The following is a 13,808-nucleotide window of genomic DNA, read 5'->3' on the forward strand; positions in this document are numbered from 1 at the left end:
TAGTTACAGACAAACCTGTGCATCAAGAAAAGTTTTTAGGCATGGCAGGAATTAGATAATAAAATTTTAAATGCCTCTATTTGTCTTTTAATTTTTTTTTCATTCCTACATAATTAAGTTTGAAAAGATGTTTGCGAAGCTTCCCTTATATAACAACTGTTGAAAGTAGTAATGGAAAATGCACATCAAAATCCAGGTATTACTAAGTTTTTAATTTTCTGAAACATAGACGACATAAAGAAAGAACTTTGGAATGTGACCAGTAGAAAAAACACATGGATGAAGACCAACTTGAATTCTTAGGAAGGCCCAATGTGAAGGCAGTGGTAGTATAATATTTACAGAATTAAATATCAGTTTGAACTCGTATACCTGCGGGGTATAAAAGTTTTGAAAATAAACCGCACAGCCATATGTTTTGACCTATGAAAAAAAAGTTGATACGAGTTATCAATTGTAGGATATATTTCTATCGGAAACTTCAAAGAACAAGAGGCATAGCTTTAGCTATAAAAAGAGTTCCTATTGGGTATTTTATTGTCTTTATTAACAGTTGCGAACCTCCCTATATGTGTTTGTTGTTCGTAGTATAAAAACTTGTTGTTCTTGAATTTTTGAATCTTTTAAGTATACTAAAGTTTATCTGCATTTTGAAAATATTATTCTTATACACAAATGCATAACATGACTTTCTCAGGTTTAATGCGAACTGTACCTAGCCATTGTTACCTTAGCAGAAAATAAAATCCAAGGCGTTCAGTATATTTAAGTTATCAACAATATCGTGTTTTCATTTTTACGAAGCACTTAATATTGCAAACTGGATTTATTGAAACAACGTCTTAAATTTTGTACTCTTTCAGTGATTTTTTTGGTGAGAAAAAGTTGTCAGAATCAGAGAATTTTAAGTCTTGGGACATATTATTTTCCTAAACCTCCATTTGTAACTTTTAAATAAAAAAAAATTTCTCTGACACATTAGAATCTTAACTTGACAAAGCAGCCAACAATGTGATACAGTGGTAGTAGAATGACTGAAATACTTCATAGAATTCGAAGTTCCTAAGGATGAAAGTATACATTCTTATACATTGATAATTGTGCGCTTGTCATAGTCAGTCTATGGAAAAAGCGAATCGATATAAACGTTTCTTATATCAACGAGCGATATCGTCTTACATCAACGAGTTGCATTGTGGGAAATTTCAGACGAATGTTAGCATTTGTACGAAGAAAGGATAATTTCTCATTATAAAGTAATGACTCTTTTATTAAAACAGGGTGACATTTAACACGACATACGTCTGTTATACAATTTCCATGAATTATTTTATATTACAAGGAAGGTGTATTTAAACTAGAAAATTGAACTGTTGATTGAATGAAACATAAATGCACGATTTATCATTTGTAGATGTACACATTAAATAAATATCATGTAGCAAATCCAGTGGAATGCAATTGAGATGTTTAACCCCGCCGCATTTTTGCGCCTGTCCGAAGTCAAGAGCCTCTGGCCGTTGTTAGTCTTGTATTATTTTAATTTTAGTTTCTTGTGTACAATTTGGAAATAAGTATGGCGTTCATTATCACTGAACTAGTATATATTTGTTTAGGGGCCAGTTGAAGGACGCCTCCGGGTGCGGGAATTTCTCGCTACATTGAAGACCTGTTGGTGACCTTCTGCTGTTGTTTTTTTCTATGGTCGGGTTGTTGTCTCTTTGGCACATTCCCCATTTCCATTCTCAATTTTATTATCAATTGTTAGCTAAGCCAAAATAACCTATAAGTCAAAGATACTGTTATATTTTATCATATCAATGCGATGTTAGTCTTATATAATAGCGATGTGTTTTTAATATCAAAAATTTATGAATGTGATTCTTTTCTAATATAACTGCTATAGTTTTTTAATATAAAATGAATACGGTAACACGTCAAATTGCATGTCACGAAAACCGAAAACATAATTCACAAACTTATAAAAAAGAAGATGTGGTATGATTGCCAATGAGACAACTGTCCACAAGAGACCAAAATGACACAGACATTAACAACTATAGGTCACCGTACGGCCTTCAACAATGAGCACAGCCCATACCGCATAGTCAGCTATAAAAGGCCCCGATAAGACAATGTAAAACAATTCAAACGAGAAAACTAACGGCCTTATTTATATAAAAAAAATGAACGAAAAACAAATAGGTAACACATAAACAAACGACAACCACTGAATTACAGGCTCCTGACTTGGGACAGGCACATACTTAAATAATGTGGCGGGGTTAAACATGTTAGCGGGATCCTAACCCTCCCTCTAACCTGGGACAGTGGTATAACAGTACAACATAAGAACGATCTAAAAAAATCAGTTGAAAAAGGCTTAACTCATCAGATTGACAAAAATACAAGTGGACGTGGCCGGGTACTTGTACATCCCGACAAAAAAGGACACTAGGAACAGATCTGAGAGTACTCGCAGTTATCTGACTGCTAGTTCAAAGCCACTAACAACTTATAAAACAAATCATGCATCTAAGACTAAACTATCAATCCGTACACACCCAACATCCAATGGATTAAGTGTAAAGACGTCAGAAACAGCCAGAGAAAAACATGACCTTGTGCAATGTTAAGTTAAAGGTATCGACAGATTGTAGATCAATGAATGTGTATATGTATATAACATACTAGTAATATTTAGTTTGCTTTTAATTTACTGATAACAAAATCAATATTTCATGACCGGTTTAAGGTTTGAAGATCAATATCACTAAAATGTCGTACCTGTTACAGAATTAACGCTTACGTGAACTTATCATTTCGAAAATGTTGCTGATTCTATTGATAGTTGACAGTGTTAACAACCTGTTCAGTCCATTGTTTTCAACCAAATGGTTTAACCGACTTATTCTGTTTGAAGTGATGATGCAATGGCGGAATTTAAATGTGGTTGTAAATAGTCTACCGACATATTAGATTCATGGGTAATATCGAAATAGACAAAAATATCATTACTTGAAGAAAAAAAACATTCATTCAAACAATCCAATCCAATACAGTTCCCAATTACACTTGTGACAATGAATATTCAAATGGTAAAATAAATATTCCAAACAAATTGAAATGTACAAATGCTGATGTCCCGAACTTTGAAGATACCAACTGAATAGCCTCAGATTATAAATTGAACAACTTCAGATACCACGAAAATCAAAAATCTTGTCAAACAGAAAATATATTCATTATTAACATAGAAAATAAGTATTCAGAAGGAAAACAGTTCTTGTTGGATATCAAAGACTTTTCCCCTTGGTAAATCGATATCTCTATGAGTATATAATCAGCTCGCCGCTTGGACACTCTTTTACTTCGCGATGACCGTGAGGGCATTCCGATGTAGTGTTGCCACATATATTTGACTTTCGTTTTTGACTGGTAACCGATCGTATAAATACACGGACATTTCTTAGTGCAAAATAACAATCCGTATCGTTTGTTATATGACAATAACAATCAAAACCAAGGAGTAATCAAAGACTTGTAAAAGACATTTACATCAAATTCATTTTTTTCAATGAGTACTCAAAAAAAATATTTTTAGAACACAAATAAATAAGATGTAAATGTCTTTTGTCGTTAGAAATGTGTATATATTTATGTTTATAAATTTAGATCGTTCAGTGCTGTTTATTTTGGTATTTTTATTGACGTAATCGTTCTTGTACCATTACTCAGAGGCCTTGCAAATAAACTTCTTTCTTTTGGCCCGAGAACACAGTTATTTCGTAGTGCATTTCTTTCAAACAATAAATTCAAATTAAAAACATCGCACATGCTCTATCTCGAAAAGATTTTTACAGTGTAGTGTACTACTGGTGTAACAAATACTATTAAATTTATATAACTTCTACCAGCTCTTACTCAAAATATTGTCAATTCTGTGTTAAGGGATATAAAATTCAGTTTGAAAGCTTCACACGTAATAAAATTTCACCTTTTTTGACAGGACCAAATCACTACTTAACATAGATTCAGCACCCAAATGACGTTTTTGGAGAACTGGAAAGCAGTTATTTATAAGGGGGAATTTTAACGATTTATAGATATAAGAAGATAGTGCATGAGTTCGAACGAGACAACTTTCCATCAAAGTAAAATTTGCTTAAAGTAAACCATTATTGATCAAAGTAGGGTCTTAAACACGGAGCCTTGGTCAACAGCGAACACCACGCAATATAGGACCCAAAACATTACTAGTGGTAAACCATTCAAACTGGAAAACAAACGGTCTAATTTGTATAAAAACGAGATTCAAAAGTACAGGTCAGATTTTGTCGAATCAATTTGAACGAGGACAGTATGATTCACCATTGAATAAGTTTGGAAAAGATTTCCTTATCTTTCATATGAATATTGATAATACTGACTCTATTCCAGAGTTAAAGGAGCTGCCAAAATTTTATTTCAACATTGTTAAAGCATGTATAACTAATAAAAAAGTACAACAGCCAAAAAACTTTAGATCTATACGTCAAGAAGTTATTTGGGGAAATCATTTCATAAAGATAAAAAATAAATGCCTTTTATTCCAAAACTGGATAAATAGTAGTATTATCTTTGTTAATGACATCATTGATGAAAATGGTAATATAGAAGAGAATTTTATTTTACAAAAGCTTAAAATAAAAAGTAACTGGATGTCAGAATTTTACCAATTAAAGAAAGCTTTTCCAAGAGAATGGTTAAAGATTTTAAAACAGGAAAATTCAAAGAAAACTAAAGTTAAAACACCCTATGCAATACATATTAATAATAATTGTAACAAAAAAGAATATTTAGAAAATGTAGATACAAGAAAAATTTATACTATATTAATTAAGAATGAAATTGAAATACCTGTTGGTTTTTACAAATGGAAGACAATGCTTAACCTTGAATACATTAAGAGTCTTTCGTGTAATATGTTAAAGTTTGTTCATCATTTTTTAAAAGATAACAAATACAAAGTGTTCCGTTGGAAATTGCTACACTTTATTTTACCTTGTAAAGTTTTATTGAAAAAGTGGAAGATCTGCGATATTTCAAATTGTCACTATTGCAACACCACAGAGGATTATGATCACATGTTTCTTAAATGTCACTTTCTTGATAATTTCTGGAGTAAAGTTAAAAAACTCTTAGAAAAACTGAATATTAATAATAATATTCTAACATTAAAAAATTTAGTATGGGGTTATAAAATAAATGATGAGCAATACTATGAAATTAATTATCTGATTACTATTATAATGTTTTGTATATATAAGGCAAATTATATGTCTGAACAGAAAACAAAATCTTTAGATGTATATTCTGTATTTAAAGCAGAATTCATGTACAGCTACAAAGTGAAGGCAACTAGTAAACATACCAAGAATAAATGTCTACTTGATAAAGTTGTCAAATTGTTGTAATAATTTTTTATGTTTGCAAATGTATAATCTAGCAAAAAAGAAAAGAAAAAGGATAATATTATAATTTTTTTAGATCCGGAACTGATTAAGAGAAATTATTTTACCTATCACCGATAAGCGTGGAGATATCCACTGTTTGTTTTTTTTATCGTTTAAAAAAAAAGGAAAAAAATATTTACATACTATCTTTTTTTTCCAGAATCGAAACATTAATACATACCTGTGAATTGCTAATTATATTAATCATAAATCACTATTTTAAACTGGTAATTTCCAAACCAGGAAGAGATATTAATACAATAATATAAAATCGATAACTGCAAGTGTGAACTATTTCCGGAAACTTTTTCTTTCCAAACAAGCTAGATACACATATTGATAAATTAAAATTTCATATATACTTATTTATTTACGGTTGAAAATGAAATATTTATAACATAGATTAGATAAATTGTAATGTTTTATTGTTAAACAGAGAGAAATCCTGGATTTCTTGTTAAAATAAAGATACCCTTCACTAGAATGCTGGACTAGTGAAGTAAATTGTTAACAGCAAGCAATATATTGTTGAATAAAAAAAAAAAAAAAAAAATGATTCACCATTGGCACAAGTTAGTTTCATTGTTACTAATAAAGAAAGTCTTCCATGCGTGCATTTAGATATCGGATATATTTCATTTCGATGCGTTCATTATAAAATTTGCTAAATGTTATATATGTGAACAATAATTTTGATACTTAGTTATTTAATTACGACATTGTTTATTAAACCCTTTATTTGATTAGTTTTGCTTCCAAAACCAATTAAGAAATTTGAATGCTGTTACCTAAAACAATTTTAATTTAAGCAATGGTCTTAAAACTACTTATTTATATACAATACTACTAAGAAGTAAAATCACAAAAATACTGTACTCCGAGGAAAATTCAAAACAGAAGGTCCCTTATCAAATGGCAAAATTAAATGATAAAACACACCAACTGGCGAATGGAAAACAACTGCCATATTTCTGACTCGGTACTGGCATTTTCAAATTTTGAAAATGGTGGATGAAACCTGTTTTTATAGCGCTAATCCTCTCACGTGTATGACAGTCTCATCAAATTCTGTCATATATAAACTTTTGCTTTTAACTAACTTATGAATGTATATTTAGAATCAATTGTTGTTTATATTTGAACAATAAGTTTTAAAGTTAGTATTTCCTTAATTTTTCGTTGCCGAAAACAACATTTTTCGCATGGAAAGTCTGCATTTTACAATTGACATTAGACAATATCGCTATGTGAAATAAAAAACGTTTTTATCGATTCGCTTAATCCATAGACTGATAGTGTCAACTCCAAGTAGAAATAACCGTGTTATTTTCACAACGTAGATGAAATCCTCTTCTAATATTTGTGGATTCTTACTAAGTGTTGGCTACCAAAACCACTCAAAAATCTTACAAATATTCATCTCGGTTTATTTTATTTGAATAACATTTTATGCCCAAACTGAATAAAGACTTATTTAAAAAACATGTAAATGGACAATTTTATAACACTAACATTTACCTGATGATATCTATATGTATATTAATCAAGATTTATCTAATTATACTGTGGAAATGAACATGATGAACCAAGAAAGAAATTAATTAAAAACAGCAACATTTTTTTTTCTCTCCAGATTTCATTAGTTCAGTTTCACATGGTAAACTTACGACAAAAGAGTAGTCCTATAACATATGACCTTGGGGGCATTATTTACTATTTCTATTTACTGTTCTGATATTTTTTTTTACTATCAATGTGCCATTCGCATTAAAAAATAAATAAATTAAAAACTGAAAATGTCAGTATAAAAACGTTAAAAATTGAATAAGAATGCGAAGTCATATGTTATAGGACTAGACAAAAGAGATGAGGGTGCTTTTGAATTTTCAATTTTTGGACGGCGATGTTCCTTTCTGACAATGTGTATACATATTTCATAACTTGTTCGCACTGCCCTTGTTTGAAAAGATACTTAACATGTTTTTAACGTAATTTATAATAACACGTTATTTGCTAAATTAAATATTTCGTGACCACAAATTAACTTAAATGTGTACTTAATTCTTTCATTAATATACAGGTTTTAAAATTAAGCTGAACCTGTATAAGTCTTATCAACAAGGTCAATACCAGATCTGAACTTGTGTCGCTGTATGTAATGGGTTTATATTGAATGTATGCTGAGGCATACCATAGAACATGTAGAAGTCAATAATAGTTTGACAAAATATTTGCCTTTTGCGATGAGTGTTCAAACATTCGACACGCAAGAAGTAGCTGCACGGCTGAAGTTAAAATTCGTTATAACTCATCATTATCAAGCTCTAGACCAAGTATGATATATTATTTCCTTCCATAAAAGTCAAGAAAAGTATGATAAAAGTTTAGTACACAATGGCTTTCTGACGAACGGAGTGGAATCATTATTATAAAACTTTATGTCAAAATGCAATATCATGATTTGTTAAAACTATGACAAATACGACAAATATATTATAACCCTTCACGGACACCATTGATCAACAGTCTGCTTTAATTAATACTATTTCTTTGAATTTGAAATTTAATAGACAATAATGACAGAGCATTCAGAACGATAAATTAAGCAAAACATTTCTGAGAGGTTCCGCCTCATTTGACAATGTTTTCCGGGGATAACAATCTCCTTTACCAACATCTCAGTTATGTGTTTTCTATTTACTTGTAAACTATTTATTTAAAATCAGTAGAATCCCTCTCGGAAGACCTGTTACGCAATTGTTATAACCAGTAGAATCTCCCTCACATGACCTGCTTTGCTAGTGTTATACTAGTAAACAGTAGAAACTCCATGACATGGTCTGTTGAGACAGTATTATAATCAGAAGATCCCCCTAACATTACCTGCTTAGCAAGTGTTATAACCAGTAGAATCTCCCTCACATAACCTGCTTTGCTAGTGTTATACTAGTAAACAGTAGAAACTCCATGACATGGTCTGTTGAGACAGTATAATAATCAGAGGATCCCCCTTACATGATCAGCTAAGTCAGCATTATAATCAGGCCCGTAGCCAGAAATTGCCAAAAGGGGGGGGGGGGAGTATTTGACTCATGAACTCGACTTTAACAGTCACAATTTGAACATAAGGCTGACTTTATCAGTGCTTATTTGGTTTCAAGGGGGGGGGGGGGGGGGTTAGTCGTCCGAACCACCCTTGCTACGGGTATTATAATCAGTAGAATCCCTCCCACATGACCTACTTAACAAGTGTTATAACCAGTAGAATCTCCCTCACATGACCTGCTTTGCCAGTGTTATACTAGTAAACAGTAGAAACTCCATGACATGGTCTGTGGAGACAGTATTATAATCAGTAGAATCCCTCTCACATGACCGACTTAACAAGTGTTATAACCAGTAGAATCTCCATCACATGACCTGCTTTGCCAGTGTTATACTAGTAAACAGTAGAAACTCCATGACATGGTCTGTTGAGACAGTATTATAATCAGAAGATTCCCCCCTTACATGACCTGCTAAGTCAGTATTAAAATAAGTTGAATCCCTCTCACATGACCTACTTAGCAAGTGTTATAATCAGTAGAATCTCCCTCACATGACCGGTGTCCTATAGTCATTCTTCCCCCATGCCAAATTTTCCGGGGGGAAAGACTGGATCGATCCAATATTTCCCCCCGGAAAAATTGGCATGATTCTTCTTTTCCCCCTCAGCGTTATGGGGGAAAAACCAGGATCAGGCCAATTTTTCCCCCACAGTTAGCGTGAGAAGCTAAATTTTAAGCCTTGAAATATAACGTCGGCGACGTCACGGTAAGAACTTTTTATGAAAAAAAAAAGAATAGTCACTTTTCTTCTATCAGTTTATAGTTACCAAAGCTTCATCGTACGACTATACATTTGATAGGTATTTATAGAGATAGATATGTTATATTTATACACAAGAAACACAATCTGATGCGATGATCACATCCATTCTCTTTCGTGAACCCTTGGTATCATTAACTAGATGAATACAATTACTTTAACCACTTCTGGTCAAGTAGTAGATTTTCCCAGGACAGACGTCTATGATGTCTCCAAAGTAATATGGTGAAATGACTTCACATGATAAGTCATGCAAAGTATAATTACTAAGTAATAGAACTCACCAAAAGCACGGATAGAGATGCATACTCGTCGACTTAAAGCTTTAATTCAGGAGAAGAAGTCCGATACGGATGAAACTTAATCTAACCCAGAAAAGATATGAACACCCTCTCTAGCCAGCACGTGAGACGTAGAAGTACAAGGACTAACCACAGTATAGTTTGAGCTGTACAAGATCTACAAAAAAATCCAACCTGCCCTACAGATGCATAGGGTCGAACACTTTCCAGCACTCATGATACAAATTCGACGTGGTAGTAAGTAATTAAAGGCCTCTGGTACCGTACGGCATTTCACAATGAGAAACCATCATAAATCATAGTCGGCTATAAAAATGCCCTGACCATAAAATTGTGAAAAAATTGAAACAAAACTAACGGACTTATTTATAAGAAAATAATTTACGAAAAAAACATGAACGACATGAAACGACAACAATCACTGTCACATGTTCCTGGCTTTGGAATAACACATAAATAATGTGGCGGCCTTAAACTCAACCCTCCTCCAACCGCAAGAAAAACTGTAAAATATCATCGGCAATTGACTTCACTAAAATGTTAGTACGGTGCACCATAATCACTTACATAAAAACAATAGACACAAAGCACCGAAATGAAAGTAAAAAGTATTCGCTTTTTACACTGAAAGGTATTTCAAAGCTAGTAAAAATGTAGTCTAGTCGGACTAGGGGACAAAGACAGAATGGTAAACATGTAAACAGACTGATGAATATGTAGACAGACTTGTGGACATATAGACAGACAGATTGACAGACTGATAAAATCGTAGACAGACTTGTGTAAATTTGAATGAACAACAAATTTGTATACAACTAAATATAATTCTAACACTGTTCGGTTTAATTTCCAGACATGCATATACATATATTGAAATCTATATCATGGGGGGAAAGATTGGCATGGGGAAAAAGTTACTATATGTATACGTATTGTCAACTTTCTGCAGGGGAAAAATGACAATGATCCAAAATCTCCCCGGGGGAAACATTGGCTCATGCCAGTCTTTCCCCCGGGGGAAAAACTGGCATGGGGGAAGAATGGCTATATAACACCGACTAAGCCAGTGTTATACTTGTTATCAGTAGAAACACCATGGTCTGTTGCGACAGTATTATAATGAGTAGACCCCCCTCAAATGACCTGCTTAGCCAATGTTATTAGTTATCAGAGGTACCAGGAAATATATATGTTGTTTTCAACTTTTACAGCATTTGGTCGATACCTCTCCTGAATGGTTATAATTCCCTGAGGGTCTCATTAGCTAAGTTGTCAGTACTTTGGATCTATCATGATTTAATAAAGACAACAGTAGTATACCGATGTTCAAAACTCATTAAACGATAGAAAAAAAAAAATCTGAGTCACAAACCAAAACCGAGGGAAACGCATTAAATATAAGAGGAGAATGACGACACAACATTAAAATGTAACACACACAGGAACGAACAAAGCATTAGACAAAAAACGATGAGAATAACAAATATAACATCAAAACTAAATACATGAATTTGGGATAGAAAAGTACCGTGACACGTCTTATAATAATGTGAATTCACACTCAAATATAAGAGGAAACAAACGACACAAAAGAAACACAACGTTAAAATGTAACACACACAGAATAATCCTTTCTAAAAAATTTCGTTTATAAAGAAACTTAAGATTCAACTCCCTTTAGCTGACCGTAGATATATTTTGCTATTTTTCGTTGTTTTTTTTTGGTGATATAGTTCCTCAAATATTTCTTCTTTTTTGTTTACATCCTTGGATATCAAATATTCGACATTGAACGTTCCTGATTAAGATAAATCCAAAAAATGTTTCGGACCCATGAAATTTAAAACGTAATGTTTCCATTTTTTATAAACGGCAGAATCCCCGTACCAATAAAATTGAAAAAGGAAAAGGGGAATATGTCAGAGAGACAACAACCCGACCATAGAGCAGACAACAGCCGTTTAGCTAATTTTAGCAGGATATGCTAACTCTTTCAGAGCACCTGATATTATCCACAGTAATTTTCAGTGGAGTTCGTGCTGCTTAGTCTTTAATTTTCTATGTTGTGTCTTGGGTACTATTATTTGTCGGTTTGTCATTAGGTCTTTCCACCTTTCCGTGGAAAGACCTATTGGATTTCTACTGATAATTAGGTCTTTTCACCTTTCCGTGTGGAAAGACCTATTGATTTTGTTCTGATTATTTTTTTTTGTTGTTCTGCCTAATTTTTTTCTTGCGGTGTAAAAGTTTCAAAAGATGTCGCTTAGTTTTTTTGTATATGATATCATACAGTCTATACGCTTTTGAAACTGATCCTGTTTAACCAAACACTAATCTTTGTAAGTGTTATCTCCCAAAACACTGTTTTTCTTGTTATCAGATTTCCTCCGCAACCGTAAAAGAAAGCGACAAATTTCTTTTTCCAAATTTCTCGTTATATCCTCAGGATGCTAAGTTTTATTTTGACAGAAGCTTCACGAAGACCCAAAAAGAGAGTTATTTTCCCTTTTGTATTCAATACTATTGAAATAAGTGAAATACATTTGTTAACTGGAAAACCATAAGTGATAGTGGCCTATGGTCTTTTGATTTGAGGTCCTTGGTCCAAAAAACTGAAAATGAGGTCAAGGTCAAAGGTCAAGGTCATGTTCAAATTTTGATTTCGGCTTGTTATCTCTAATTTTCAAAAATCATACAAGATATCGACAAAATATATTCATACAATTGTTAGTTGCGACATGTCGTAACACGTAAATTTTACTTAAAAGGGTACGTAACATTTAATGCGAGTTTTCCCCCCTTTTATATCTAATATTAGTTGTATGGTTATATTACTCATTCACCATATAAAGTAGAAGCCTAGAGTCTTTTGATTTGACGTCCATGGTTGATGACCATGAAATTGAGCTCAAGGTCATAGGTAAATTTAACGTTCTAGATTTTGACCTTTGCTTTTCCCTCTTATGTATACATGATAAAGCCGTGGGACTTGAAAAAGGTTGCAAGCAACGTGAAAAAGCCAACCGGAAGTGACCTTTCATAAACCGGAAGTAGCCATTTGTTGTACTTATTTAATGTAATAGTATATAGAACCATCTCATTTTGGAATCAGTGTCAAGTAAACTATCAAAACAAACCGGAAGTAAAAAATGATCTCCCTTATTCATATCTTTTTGTATAGAAACCATATATTTTTGGAATCAGCGTTCAATAAGCTGTCATTTGACGCTAAAATTGACATATGAAACCGAATTTTAATATTTTCATATAAAAAAGATCCCTACTGGTGGAAAGACCATCAATGGTTCTCTGAACAAGGTGGTTTTTCATTTTCTCTTTGGTATCTTTCACCCCTTCTTTATATACAACATAATAAGTTTAACATGCTTGTCACATGATATGTTTGGCTTCAATTTTTAAAACCGAATAATAAAGTACTAACACCACACACAACTGTTTTATCTATGTTTTTTTTTTATAAAAAGTGGTAAATTTTGAAAATGTTAGTGTAGTCGCCTATCGCAGAATAAATAGAAATAAAATTGAGAATGGAAATGGGGAAGCCTTTTTACCTATATCGTTACTGTGTTTACACGTAAGGGTGAACATATTAAAATAAACCTTAATTCTAAGAGAAGCACCTGTTTTTCTTCGAAAAAGGAAGATGATCCCAAAAACAAACTCTGATTTCTCATTGCAAGTTTATGGAGACTTTATTTCCACTACACCAAAAGGTAAATATTGAATATCTTACCATACCGTCTTGATAACTCGTTATTTCATGGATGAGGTATCGGTATCTCTCAAATATAATCCAATCTTACAGAAGTTAACTTTCAATTACTGTAAACTAACTAAATTTCGCGAGCGATTTATTTTCGCGACATTCGCGAGTAGAAAAATAACGCGAAATTAAATCGTCGCGAAAAGGAATAACTTGGATCTTTCCCTATCAAACTACATTAAATAAATAAGAAAATCGCGAAATTAAATCGCCGCGAAGTTGACTAGCTGGGTATAAACGCGAAATAAAGTATCCGCGAAAATAAGTTGGTTTACAGTAGTCATTTCATTATGATTTTCTCGAGTACTTATTCCAATATATAAGTCGCTTGTAATATAAAAAACAACAAAAAACAAAAAC

At 32.5% G+C, this 13,808-nt stretch overlaps 1 protein-coding gene across 1 annotated transcript in view; it reads right to left on the reverse strand.

The window, feature by feature from the left end:
- LOC139525434 (uncharacterized) overlaps positions 1–13,507 on the reverse strand; it is a 40,352-nt gene extending 26,845 nt beyond the window's left edge. Inside the window, exon 1 of the mRNA XM_071320760.1 lies at positions 13,419–13,507. The gene's annotated coding sequence lies outside the window, so the exon portion shown is untranslated. The remainder of the gene's footprint in view (positions 1–13,418) is intronic.
- Between the last annotated feature and the right edge of the window lie 301 nt (positions 13,508–13,808).

This window comes from Mytilus edulis, chromosome 5 (assembly GCF_963676685.1).
Source record: "Mytilus edulis chromosome 5, xbMytEdul2.2, whole genome shotgun sequence".
Lineage (NCBI taxonomy): Eukaryota > Metazoa > Mollusca > Bivalvia > Mytilida > Mytilidae > Mytilus > Mytilus edulis.